The following is a 14,325-nucleotide window of genomic DNA, read 5'->3' as shown; positions in this document are numbered from 1 at the left end:
GCATTTGGTTGGCATGTCAGCCCTCCATATGCAGTGAGCGGGTCCCACCTACCCATCCCCAGCAGGTTTCTAGGGATGCATATGTGTTGTTCATCTTGCCCATTCAAACCTTCCCCGCAACAGCCAGCGCTCTCTGTCCTCCCACCTGCCCTGGCCTGACGCTCACCCAGAGTCCGGGGAGTGCAGGAGTGACGTCATCCCTTCTGTGTGGAAGCCACCTTCCATTCCCTGCCTCAACTCCTCTTCTCTACAGTGGCTCCCAAGCCTCAAGCTGACTTGTGTTGATTTGGGAATTGGTTTTAGCCCTTCCTGGGCATCGCCAACATTGGCCTGGCCACCCCCGTAGCCTGGTCAGCCCACAGTGGCTCTTTAGGCAGCTTGCCATGGCTGAACAGGGCCATGTCCTACATGGAGAGGAGCTCTTAGCTACATTCCATCGGTTCGTACTTACAAGGATAACAACACCTACTTTTTGCAAAACTTCTCAAGTGTCAGGCACTGTCCAAAGTGTTTACGTGCAGTACTCATTTAACCCTCACAACTCCACGAGGTCTACGCTGCTGTCAGCCCTGACCGACAGACTGAGGAAACTGGAGCATAAACAGTGGGTGATGTACCCAAAGCTGCGTGTAAGGAACAGAGCCCAGACTCCACCCCAAGCGATTAAACTCCAGAGGGCAGACCTTTCCCAGAAGGTCATGCCCGGGGCCACCGGAGGGTCACAGGACTGATACCCAGTCCTGCCCTCGGCACAGGTGGAGATGGGTGGAGAAGCGCACTCGGAGGAGGCAGGTCCCTGGAAGAGGAAGAGGAAAGAACGCAGAGAGGGGCCTGGAGCCAAAGGCCACAGAGGACCTGGGACTCGCTCCCTGAGGTCTCCAAGGGCTGGTTCTCATGAAGTGTGTGGGGGGCGGGGGGCGCAGGGAGAGGAGGGAGCTGAGGAAGTGGAGAGAGAGTAAGTGAGCAGAGGGGGCCTGGAGGCAAGGAATGCCTCCAGCTGGAACTGAGAGAAGTGGTGAGGTAGACACACACATCAAGGAAGCACAACCAGAGGGGAGGAGGGGTGGGGAACCAGAACCCGGGGAGGTGCGGACCCCAGGTCTGGAAGCCTGACCCAGGGCCCACCCAGGCAGTCACCAGCTTTGACTCTAAGGCCTGAAAGGAATCTGTTCATCACTGCTAGCTGCCTCTTGACCAAGTTTTTCCAAAGGCATGAGATTCGGTGGCCTCTCCACAGGGTGCCCCAGGTTCTGGGAAGAGGGGATGGGGCAGGGATGCCAAAAGGGAGACCAGACACTACCTACTGCTTCTGCCAGCCGGGTCAGAGCATGCCTGGTGATGCTGGCCCCTGGCCCTGAAGCAGTCCACAGGCGGCCAGGACAGGCACAGGCCAGGGGCGAGGAAAGGGAGGGCCACCGCAGGGCCCTCAGGAGGCATTGTCAACAGGCCAGTGTCCTTTGGAAACACTCCAGATAAAACAGCAGCAGCGAGACAAAGGATTTCCTTCCTCCTCTGGCATGTCACGAATTCCCTCAGGGCTCTCCCCGGAGCCGTGGGTCTGTCTTTAGGAAAATCCTGGTCCAAGTTTTTAATCCACCCTGCAAACAGGAAATGGAGAAGGAAGCAAGTTGGAAAAGCTGTGTCAGAGTCTGTCTCTGTTGCTGTGGTCTTCCAAGCAGGATGGATGACATTACTGAGCAGAGCAGGGTCAAGGCCACAGCCCTGCGGGGTCCTCTCGCTCTCTGGGGGCCCGTAGAGCTGGCGGAGACCTCAGCACCCACCACACCAGCAGCACGTGGGGCTCAGGGAGAGAGGAAGTGATGGCCCAAGATCACACGGTAAGTTACTGGCAGAGGGGTGTCAGAACTGAGGTCTCCCAGGGGTCAAACCACCCGTCTCCCTGCTAGACACTCCACGCTCACTGTTGAGGACAGGACACGCTTCCAAAATGTCAGGCTTCAGTGGGAGGGACAGGCTCCCACGAGAGAAGGGGCCAACAGACCACAAGGGCTTTGCGCTGTGCGACCCGGAGGGGCCCAAGCAGAGCTGTGGCTGCAGGCGCCGTGTGCCGCACCATGTACCGTGCCATGTACCACGCCGTGTACGGCGCCGTGTGCCACGCTGTCGGGGTTCAGAGTGCTGGCTCTGGGCTCAGAAAAACACAGGCTTGGATTTTGTGTGACCCCGGATTGGTGACTCAATATCTCTAAGCCTTGGGTTCCTTTTCTGTAAAATGAAGATAAAAAGAATACCTTGTAGGATTTGGAAGAGGATTTAACAAAAATAATCCAGGTGACGCTCTTAGAACATTTGAAAACTGGCACTGAATAAGAACTTGATCTACGTTGACCTTCATTTTTATCTACAGCAGTTGTCTGCTTTAATTCCTTTTGGGAGAGGGAGGACATAGGCTCAGAGAGGTGTGTTACTTGCTCAAATTCATGTACCATTCAGATTCCTTAAACTGTGCCAAGAGCTGGGCACACTGCTCTCATCATGGGATACACAGTGAGCCGGGCCTTTGTGTTCCAGGGGAGCTGACGACCACTCTCCCCTGGGAACAGCTCACTGCCCAGGACAGGAATGTTGCAGCTTCTGAATCTCAAAGCCCTCACCACCCCTTGTTTATCCCCGCCCTCCAATAAAAGGTCTGGCCTAAAAAGACAAGGGAAGATGGTTTGTTAGGGTATGAACCTACCACCTTCTCAGATCACCAGCCATCGGACTAAAGTGCCCATAAAAGATTCAATTGCTGTCATTGCTTATTGGGTTTGGTAGTGACAGGCAACCGGAACGCCGGTGTCTTTCCCAGTTACAGGAGATGGTGTGAGGGTATGGAGGACTGTGATGTTGAGGGTGGCCATGGGAAGCCTGAAGAAGGCAGGGGTTCAGGCGTGTGGGAGGAGAACATTCCATGGGAAGGGAAGCACTGGTGCTCCAGGTACGAGAGAGACGACTGGGAGGCTAGTGCTACGAAGCAGAGGCGCCTGGGGAGGAGCAGCTGACGAAGTTAGAAAATGCTGCAAATCATGGCACTGCTGAGATGGGTATTTGAACCCGGAACTGATTCCCAGACCCACCCTCACTCTCACACACACACACACACACACACCCTGCCTTGCTGGGCCCTGACGCAAGTTCCCCGGATGATTGGCTGGTGTGTGTGTGTGGCAGGGGGAGGGGGGCATGGGGGTGTTAATTCTGTTCTTCCCACAGAGGGTTTTGTGAGGTTCAAAGTCAACAACCACAAAGGGGGTGAAGATGCCTTTTCTGAGTAAGTATCTCTGTCTTCAGAACCAAAAAGCAGCATACAAATATCAGTAAGTACCTGAACTTAAAAAGTGGGTAGGTCAGGATACTTGAAATCAAGGCATCGAAGACCCGCAGGACGTGGTCCCCTGAAACAAGCGTGTAAGCTTCGATCCTGAAGATTCACAGGTCTTTCACCTTCATCTGCTCCTGAAACTCCTGCACTGACCTGGGGGAGGGAAACTAGGGCTCTAAAATCCTCTGCCACCCCCGCTGCAAGGTCCCTGTGGGCACAGAGCAGGGTGTGGGGCGGGGGGTGGGGGGCAGGGGAGGGGCAGAGGCCTGGGGATCTGGTCCCGGGAGCCACTGAGGACCTTCTTCATCTACTTCCCAGCCCCATCTCCCCACCTCTGAGCGGTACTGCCAGGAAGGATCAAAGAGAACCTCTTGAGAGGGCCGGCTCCAGGCTCCCGTTCCAGACAATTGCCAGGTAAACACAGAGTGTCTCCATGATGTAATGGGCCTGTGCTGGCAGAGCAGAGGAAATCGCTCACTTTGGGGAGGGGCAGGAGCTCCTCCGGGCCATTAGGGTTCACTGAGGGAGTTGCCTCTGCCGGGGTTAAATGGCTCCCTCGTGACTTGAAGAGAGAACTATCCTCTACTATTTCATAAAGCACTTCAGTTACCTGGGCTGTGACATTCCTCTTCTCTGTCCATGAAACCTCTGCAGCAAAGTCCCCAGACTTCTGGTCAAGAGACTGGGAAAACAGCACATGTTCCAGAGAGAATGGCAATTAGTGTTGAAGGTGAGGTGGGTGGAGAAGAGACGGCTCCATTGCTACCTGGGGGCCTCCGGGTTACACTGGAGGGCACTCAGGGCCCAGGTTCGAGTCCTGGTCATTTCCTGACGCCACCCACCAGCTGAGTGAGCTTGAGCAACTCAGTTTATGACTCAGGCTCTCAGATTTCTCATATATGCAACAGGAAGGTTCTTGTAAGTTCATATACAGCTCTAAAATTCTGTGATTTTAAGCAGGAGAGATTGCATGGATGCATTTGTAAGGACTGGGATGGCTCACAATGAGGCTGAATGACCCACCTTTGTTTTAGGCCCAGAAGCTCCTTCCACTGGACGTTATCGCTGCAGGCCAGACTCAGGCCTGGACAGGGATTTTCACACAGGGAGCCAAAAAAAAAAAAAAAAAAATTAAGGGGGGATGGCAGGGGCTGGTCATTTTCACTTGGAGCTTGGAGGCCCAGAAGAAAAACACACAAATGGAGTGAGGGACACACAAACACTCAGCCCCTGGATTTTAATATCAGAAGATCACGCTCACAAGCTGCCTCAACAACTTGGTATCCCAGTTGGTGCCAACTAAGCCCTCCTAAGCCCTCTCTCACTTAATTACATGCCTAGAGCACTGTAATTTAAAATCCTGGCAACCATGTTCTATGCAATTAAAAACAAACTAACAAACAGGCCTTCCTAATATTGAGGCCCTGATATTTTATTAGAGTTGGGTCCTGCTGTTCTCCTACTCCCCTGGTAACACACAATACTCTTCACCACACACCCTCAGTCCCCTGTTCCCTAACGCCTGCCGATCTCTCTTCAACCTCAGTCAAGAGGCCGAAGGTCAGGTTCCGTTCAAACCAACAGTTCTGCTCAGCCCTGGCCTGGTTTCCAGGTCACTGTGCTTCCATTTTTCCCAGCTGGGGATGCTGGATGGATTTTGCATCATCGGGGTCTTTGAAAGTTAAGACTTCAGCCTTGAGCCTCCATTAGCCTTCACTCATTAATCAGCTCCGCATTTTCTGCATTTCCAGGTTTATGAGCAGAAATTGGGGCCTAAGAGACACTGTCAGCCGGAATCCCCAGGGATTCACTTCCGTGCCTCATCCCAGACAAACATTAGCCCCAACAACATATTCTTATGAGAGCTGTGCTGTTAGGCAGCTATGTGATTGGGCTTGAAGTTTACCCATGCCACCCCCTTCTCCCAGAAAATGCTACCCCTAGACCAGGGAGCAAAGAGGGCACCGTCAGATATGCTTAGGGATGGAATACCCACATCAAATCATTCAGTAAAACCTGGGTGTTTAAGTTTAAAAAATGGTGACCATTTACCTCCTCTTCACCCCAGTCCTGGCCACCACCACGTCCTGGGTGTCGGGCAGAGTTCTGCCTCCTTTGACAGCAACGACTTTCTCTACCACTCCCGTCAGTCCATTCTCCTCTCCACAGCCAGAATGATTTCAAAATTCGAAGTCAGTCATGTCACCCATGAAGAAAATCATTGATTTCTTTCAGTTTAGGAGATTCAAACTCCTTCCTGTGGCCTAATGGGCCCCCAGGGCAATTCTGTTCTCTCTGTATGGACTCCTCATCTTTGGGACTCAGCCTAAATAGGTGGTTCTCAGTAGGGAGCGATTTTGGCCCCAGAGGGACATTTGACCACATCTGGAGATGTAGTTGGTTGTCCCGGTGAGGGTGGAGGGTGCTACCGGCATCTAGTGGGCAGAGGCCAGGGATGCTGCTGGACACTGGACAGTGTGCAGGACAGTCCCCACCACAAAAGAATTGTCTGGCCCCAAATGTCAATAGTGCCGAGTTGACGAGTCTTGGCTTAAATTCATTTTCTCAGAAACATCTTCCCTGAGCATCTTTATCAAAAGTTGGTTCCCATGTCCCTCATCCTTCACCTTGATAACCACAGCCTGTAAGTGTGTTTTTGTTCTTTTTCACACACTTGCATCTTCCACCAGGTTAGAGACTGAGTATGTCTTGTTCGGCTTTGTTGCTTTAGCACCTGCCACTTAGTAGGTGATCAATACATATTCGTGGACCATGTGATCTCACTCATGTGTGGAATGTAGCGAACAAACTGAACTAACAAGGAAAATGGGGCAGACTCATGGAGGGAGAGCGGGATGACAGCTGGTGGGAGGGGTAGGTTAGGGGGTGGAGGGATGGAACAAAAAAGAAAAAGGACTCATGGACAAGGACAACAGTGTGGTGAATGCTGTGGGGAGGGGGGTATAAGGGGACTAAAGGGTAATGTAAAAAATACAATAAAGATTTTTAAATGGCCAATGAGTAAATACTCGTGGAAATAAGAAGAGCAGGAAGGAAGGGAAATAGGGAAGGAGAAAGGGCTGTCAAGGTCAAGCAGCATCCCTGCCCACTCTTTTGAGCCTCTGGTGGTATCATTCCTACCTTCATCTTCATGTGGAAAATTTGCCCTTCAACTTGGCCAGTTGCACTGGCAGTTTTACTAGAGAATAAGCTCAGTGGACTTTGAAACATTTTTAAAAGTCGATGGCAAGGAGGTGGCCTGAAAATGTCTAGACTTCTTCAGTATAGACTGCTTTTTTCCAACAAGTGCCCCTGAGAGTAGGAAGCAGGCCCACCTCAGTCCCCAGGGCAGACGCCACACCCTGCACAGTGCCTAGCACACAGACCGCAGGTTCCGACAGTGTGCATGAGTGAGTGGATGAGCGAATAAATATCAAAGGGGGACACGCACAAGCCCCAGCCCCATTACACCCACTTCTCTAGCACCTCCCAAATCCATTCAGAGAGACGGCTGCCTCACCCCCACCTTGTTAGGATCTAGCTCCTTTTATTGCTGACTCTTCAAAAAAAGCATTGCCAATAAAAATGTCACTTCTGGAAATGACTACTCTGTTTTGGCAGGGATTGCAGAATGCCCTTGAAGAAAAAATAAGCTTGGGCTTCCAGTGTTCCCAACGCCCATTTCTAGACCCTCACACAAAGCCCAGACATTGACACTGTTCGTCATCCAGGAAGCAGCCAGCTCTCTGGAAGGTGGCCCCTTCTCCACCCCATCCAACAACTCTGCCACAGCTTCCTCCTCCCCCACGTGGGGCTTCCAGGGACCTGTGGGAGTGAGCTGCTGGCTGCAAGGTTTCTACAATGCACTCCTTACTGGAATAAATCTGCCTAAATTTCACTCCTAAACCTCAGAGATTAATGTTATCTTATTAGCAACACAAAATGGAAAAGACTGAGCTCTTTCAGTGTAATCTGCTTAGTTGCCGAGGCTGCAGGGAGCTTCTCCAAGGAATGTGCTTGGCTTTTGTTAGAGGAAGGAGGGGGAAAAGTCCAACATTATATTCGGCATAAATCTGCCTATCTAATTTAGATTGTGAAAACCCAATTGATTAAACCCTGGGCCTATCATTTTTTTTCCAACGGAGTCTACAAATAGCATTGCTATTAGGAAATCTCATACCACAAAACTCACTACTGCAAATTCTGCTTTTATTCTGTCTCTAGATACCACACCCCCACCATCCGCTTTTTATTCTCACCAGCGCCATCTGGTGGTGATTCAAATCCTCTCAAAGGGAGTCTTCAGTATTTTCTTCTGCCTTTTCTCCTTCACTTCTTCAAACTTCCTTCCTGCCCTTCTTACTTCTTTATTAATGATCTACTAAGTGACAAGTGCTGAGGCAACAAAGCTGAACATGACAATAAGACGTACTTGGTCTCTAACCTGGTAGGACATACAAGTGTGTAAACAAGAACAAAAACACATTTACAGACTGTGTAAGTGTGCATATTTAATCTATTGTATTTATCTATCATATTCAAAAATAAAACTCAGGAATTAAAAAAATTATTAGTTCATTTAATGATAATAATAATAAGCCCATTAAATGTTTTTATATATATTTTATTGATTATACCATTACAGTTGTTCTATTCCCCCCCTTCATTCCCCTCCACCCGCACACTCCCTCCCCCACCATTCTCCCTCCCTTAGTTTATAACCACGTGTCTCAAGTTCTTTAGATTCTATATTTTCCCTACTATTCTTGCCCCCTCCGTCTATTTTCTACCTACCGTCTNGTCCTTCCATTCTAAATGAAAGTTTTGCTGGATAAAGCAATCTTGGCTGTAGGTCTTTGGATTTCATGACTTGGAATACTTCTTTCCAGCCCCTTCTTGCCTGTAAGGTCTCTTTTGAGAAATCCACTGACAGTCTGATGGGAACTCCTTTGTAGGTGACTGTCCCCTTATCCCTTGCTGCTTCTAGGATTCTCTCCTTCATTTTAATCTTGGCTAATGTAATTATGATGTGCCTTGGTGTGTTCCTTCTTGGGTCCAACTTCTTTGGGACTTTCTGAGCTTCCTGGATTTCCTGGAAGTCTGTTTCCTTTGCCAGACTGGGGAAGTTCTCCTTTATTATTTGTTCAAATACGTTTTCCACTCGTGGCTGTTTCTTTCCCCCTTCTGGTACCCCTATAATCCGGATGTTGGAATGTTTAAAGATGTCCTGGAGGTTCCTAAGCCTCTCCTCATTGTTTTGAATTCTCATTTCTTCATTCCTTTCTGGTTGGATGTTTCGTTCTTCCTTCTGGTCCATTCTATTGATTTGAGTCCCAGTTTCCTTTCCATCGCTATTGGTTTCCTGTGCATCTCCCTTCGTTTCAATTAGTTTAGCCTTCCTATGTTCCTCTAATTAGTGACTATAATCAACCAGTTCTGTGAGCATCCTGATAAACAGTGTCTTGAATTGTGCTTCTGAGAGGCTGGCAATCTGTTGGTCGCTTAGAGTTATTGGCTCTGGGACTTTGAGTTCTTCTTGTGCCATCTTTTGGGCTGTTTGTGCCTGTTACGTAGCAGGATCGGAGCCCTAGGTGTTCACCAGAGCAGGGCAACTCAGTGGCTGGGTTGTGATGCTGTATGTGGGGGCGGGGTCAAAGAGGAGCAATGGCGTCCCGTCTGCCACCTCTTGCCACCGCTGCCACAGGTGCCACAGCTGCCACCATCACCGGGGCTGGCGCATTTCATCCCACTGCACGCAAGTGTGCCACCACTGTCAGCCCTCCACCACTGGTTTCGCCTGCTGGGGCCTGCGTGGTCTGTCTCACTGCGCGCGAATGTGCGACCATGGTCAGTCTGCCCCACACCCCGACTGGTTCTGGGCTGCCTGCGCGCCTAGGTTGGGGGATCTTTCCTGCCCGACCCTGCTCTGCTGCTGGCTCCGCCTCTCTTACCCTCCCGGTTGAACGGTTCGTTGTTGTCGGACTTCCGTATAATTCAATTTTCTGTTCTTTGGCTGTGTCTTTGTTCTCCAAACCTTTGTTGTATTCAAACTTGGTTGTGGGAGAAGGCACAGTGTTTCCACCTATGCCTCCATCTTGGTGGAAGTAGCCCATTAAATGTTTAACAAGCATGTTAATGAAAAATAACTATACCTTCCAAAACAAAAAATATATATGAAAAAAATGTCATCATTTTACATTTTTGCACATCTCTCTAATATCTGTTTTAATAAAAGACAGCAAATTTCTCATATCTGTTTCTGCACTCAATCCGTTTCCACATCTTGTTCTTGGTTGAAACCTGTGAAGGAAATGTGGCCTCACACACTTACTTGTGCAGTTGGGAAATGCAAGAGTATTTAGTAGCCTCTTCGGATAATCACAGGCTTTCTCCTTTCATGCTATACCAGAACTCAACAAGTTACAGTTTCTTAAAGGTTAGTTGGAGGGTGGAATCTGAAATCGCAGTCATGAACTTTTTGTACTACCCGACATTGAAATTCATTGTTCTATGTGGCACTTTAAATAGATGGATTTTTGAACGCATGGTTTTGTAACTTCATTCGCTGTCATATGGAAAATACTGGTTCACTGAATTATACAAAATTTCCAAGTGTTGTCACATTTCACTATATGACATCAAAAAATCATGTTCATTAATAACAGTACCAATCTTATCAGAAAAACCAACCCAAAAAGTTCTGAAAAGCTGTTGAGCTCCTGACAGACTCACATTTTCCAAAATCCTAATTTTCACTGGAAAGCTCAAATTTCATCCTTCGGAACAAATACTGTCAGTTGATTTTCTTGAAGTAAAGTCTTACTTTATGTATTTTTCAAGAAAACATCTGCCAAATACGCAAGCCTGAATAAGCACAGCTTGTTTGACGATCGTTGTCTCAAGTGAAAATGATGAGCTATGAAAAGCAGCAGCTAATGCGGCCAGGAACTCAGTCACATCTGTGCTTTTCCTCACCACAACCCTCACACTAACCTGAGCAGCAAAAGTGCCTTATGCGAACTTCGCATCTCATCGCACAGAATGTTGCAAAGCTGTGCTGGTGAGTCCGAGTGTCACCGCGAGTGCACGGTGCTGGTGGGTACGAGGGGCACTGTCCAGGCTGCTGTCACTGCCATGATATGGGCTAAGGTGCCAGGAGTTTTACCCACCCTTGCTTTCTCGTCCCTCTGGGGCAGTTGCCAACGCAGTGAACAAGCAAACGAGTTAATACTATTGGAAAAACAGAGTTTCAACCTCGCAGACCCCTAAGGGTTTATGGATGACACTTTGAAAACCATCATCCTGCCAGGACAAACCTCCGAATGTGGCTGCAAAAGGAAGGCAGGAGGGACTGTTACATCGTCATTAATATCATTTGCTCAGAGGTGGGGGTCAAAGAAAAAGATCCCTACGTCCAGAGCCCATCTCCTAAACCCTCACCCCACAGGTTTATTTCCATTGCTCATTACCCTCTCCTGATTCCCCAGGAAAAGTCTCCTGACAGACACGTTGCCTCTCTCAGCCCAGCGCCCACGAAACCGCAGGGGTGGAACCCAGCCAAGCACCTGCTCCACCTCCCATCCAGGCTAGAATCCATCTTGTCTATTTCTCTCCCAGTTATCACCTAACCCTAGCACTTCAGATAAAGAACAAAGCCTCCTGTGAGGCGAGGAATGCAAGATAAGCTATCTGGCAGAGGATAAAAATCCCCTTTATATGGGCTGCTTGTAATGCTTGGAATCCCTACAACCATTAACACCCTGGGACGGTTTCTGTCTTCCTCATCTGTCAGGTCTCCACTCTGATGTCTTTCTTCTCTCTCTGCCCCCTCCCCTTCCCCCTTTCTACCGATTTGTAGATATAAATGGTGCTGTAATGTCCAGGAGTCAGTCACCTGCAGGTTGCAGAAGCAGCTACATACGTGCGCACATATAGTCCCTGGGGCCTCAGTTGTCTGTTGCCTTGCCTGATTCTCCCCACTAGATGGTAAACTTCAAAAAGGCAGTAGTCATTTTCTGTCTTGATCACTCTCAAGTATTTTTAAATGAGGGAGGGGATGACGTGTATCTTATCTCATTCTTATGCATTTTTTAAGCACCTGCCTCTGGATGGGGCAGGCCTCTCCATCCCCCATCCCCCATCCCGCCTCACCATTACGAGAAGGCATCACTCATTGACCTGCCTGGCCATGAAAGAACTGGGATCCGCCCGAGATTTGTATGCCTCCCGGACCCGAGCAGGCCCTCCAGAAGTATTTGTCAGAGGGATGATTCTTTTCTTTTCAGGTTGGGTAAAGCATGGCACGCTGGGAGTCCGTGCCCCTCCGACCAGCCACCCTTCCCCAGCCAGTATTTGCAGGAGCCCCGTCGTGCACGATCAACTGCTCCCCCCCACCACCTCCCGTGCCTTCCGGGGAGGCTCGCCTCACCAGGGCACCCGTGGCCTCCCAGAGGGCAGAACCCCAGTCTCTCTGCCTCTCTCTTCCCTTTCCCTCTTTCGTCTGCCTACTTCTTTGCCTCCTCCAACCCTTTAATCAGGTTAGAGTCCATTGAGGCACCTGGGTAGGTAGCAGAGTGTCCGTTCATAAAAAAGAAATGCTCTCTGAAGCAGGAGGCCTCTGTTCCCGAAAGATCCAGGCTTACAGGAAACCGGGAAGTAAGTGTGCAGTCTTATGGGAGGGGAGGGAAGGGAAACTGTGGCAGGAGCTGGGGAAGGGACCTGAGCACGATGGGCCCTCAAGGCCAGGCTAGAGGAAGCAGGTCTTTTCCTTTAGACACTGGCGTAACAGGAACAGACCTGTGTTCCGTGAAGGCCTAATCTTCTACCCCAACCCTCCTGTTCCCCCCCCCCCCCCCCCCCCCCCCNCTGTTCCCTTCCCCCCCCCCCCCCTATCACAAAGAAGTCTCCAGGGCCTGCCACTGAGCCTGCATGAGAGGCTTTCCTGATTGGGTGGCTGCAGTGCAGCCGGCGTCTGAGAGGAGGGGCAGGGCAGAGCCGCGGAGGCCCACCCTTCGCCACCACCCCACTCCCGTGAGCCAAAACACATTCTCCAACCTGAGCTGGTTGGACTAGGTTGGGTGGGGACCGGAGGGCTCAGAGGATTAGCACAGCAGCCCCGGCCTAAATGGAGCACATTCCACAGTGGAGTAAACTGGGTGCGGTGTGCGCAGTCCCAGCCCAGCTCAGGGGAGTGTGTGTGTGTGTGTTGCCCTCTAGGAGACCTCCTTGGTACTTCCTCTCTCAGAACTTCTTTGCTCCTGCGCCCTCACCAGTTTCTGCTTGCATTCTGCAGGTGACTCACCCTTCCAGCAGCGTCTATCTGTTGGGAGGCAGGGAGAGATTCCACAAGGACTGGAAGCTGGACCTGGACCAGGCCCCAGTGCTACCCTCTAGGGGCTTCAGCAGTCTCTTGCTATACTGCCCAGGACAGGGGCACCCTGAAAGTCCGTGGCCTGGGCTTCTGGAACATCTGCAGAGGAACCTGGTGTCATTGGGGAGTAACCCCAAACTACTGCGTTCACCTTTGTTTTGCCAAAGGTAAAAGTAACATATGTTTATTCTTTACAAAGGTTTGAAAATTCCGAAGGCCAAAAAAATTTTAGATCATCCATAATACTATTCCATAATAATAACAATTACTGACTCTCTTTTTCTTTATGCCTGTCAAGTGTATTTACGTATTTTTTTCATTGATTTTGAGAGAGAGAGGGAGATAGAGAGGAAGGAAGAGAGGGAGAGAGAGAGAGCAATCAATTTGTTCTTCTACTTATTTATGCATTCAATGCTTGACCCTGGTATGTGGCCTGACCGGGAATTGAACCCACAACCTTGGTGCATTGGGATGATGCTCCAACCAGCCGAACCACTCAGCCAGGGCAAATGTATATTTTTCAAAAGTTGGAAAGAAAAGAAAATATATTTTCTGTATATAATTCGAATAGCATTGTTTTTTAAGTTTTTGTTATCCTGCCTTTTAACTTATGAACATTCCCTATTTCCGTAATTATTCTTGAATTGTCTAATGTTTTTGGCTACATAACACCATATATGGTTGCATCACAAAATCAGAACTAGGAACCTAGCACAAGGTATCACAAGTACGGTTGTCCCTCGCTATATCGTGGTTCACTTATTGCGGCTTCACTGTATCACGGGTTTTTGAAGCCTGTGATACAGTGAAGCCACAATAAGTGAACTCAGTATAGCGAAGGATGATTGTAGACTTCACTGGTGAGAACCCATATAGAATTTTATATGTTGTTAAAATTACGTAGGTTTAAGAGTGTAGAAAGTGTTTGAGCACATATGAAGTGTTTATAAGAGTGTGGGGAAGGTTAATAAGGGAGTGGGAAAGGTTTATAGGAGTGTGGGAAGGGTTTATAAAGCCTTAAAAATATATATATAAATAATAAAATAAATGTAACGCTGCTACCTCGCGGATTTTCACCTGTCACAGGGGTCTCTGGAACGTAGCTCCCGCAATAGGTGAGGGATCACTGTAGTCACTCCCAAAAGAGAGACAGAGCGTGCTGCTTGCCCTGAGGGCCCCTCTCAGTCCTGTAGGACTCAGCCCAGGCCGTGTGCCCTCCCTGAAGCCTGTGGATCTCCAGCTCAGGCCACACCAGTCCACGGTGCTCACCTGGCACGGTCATGGCACTGACCGCATTATGTTAAACAGATTTCCTTCTGTTTCCCTCTCTCCCCTCGCACCATAGGGTCTCTGAGAACTGGGCTTCATCTGAACCAGCGGTGACTCTCCAGGGTCCAGCTGGCACCTGGCCCTAGAAGACAGCACATTCCCTGCACAGAAACAGAGTGTAAGCAGCCTACCGTTGCTAGGCATTTAGGCCAGCAATTCTCAACCTTCTTCATCTCATGGCCCACAGAAACTAATCACTAAAATGCTGCAGCACACCAAAAAATATACTTTTTTTTGCCTACCTGACAGAAAAATAGGCATAATTTCTATTCATCCGTGCTGGGTGGCTATAGTTGTGGTG

The sequence above is a fragment of the Sturnira hondurensis genome, unplaced genomic scaffold (assembly GCF_014824575.4).
Source record: "Sturnira hondurensis isolate 20B ecotype Veracruz unplaced genomic scaffold, ASM1482457v3 Scaffold0021143, whole genome shotgun sequence".
In the NCBI taxonomy this organism is placed as follows: domain Eukaryota; kingdom Metazoa; phylum Chordata; class Mammalia; order Chiroptera; family Phyllostomidae; genus Sturnira; species Sturnira hondurensis.
Note: the sequence above shows the minus strand (reverse complement) of the source record.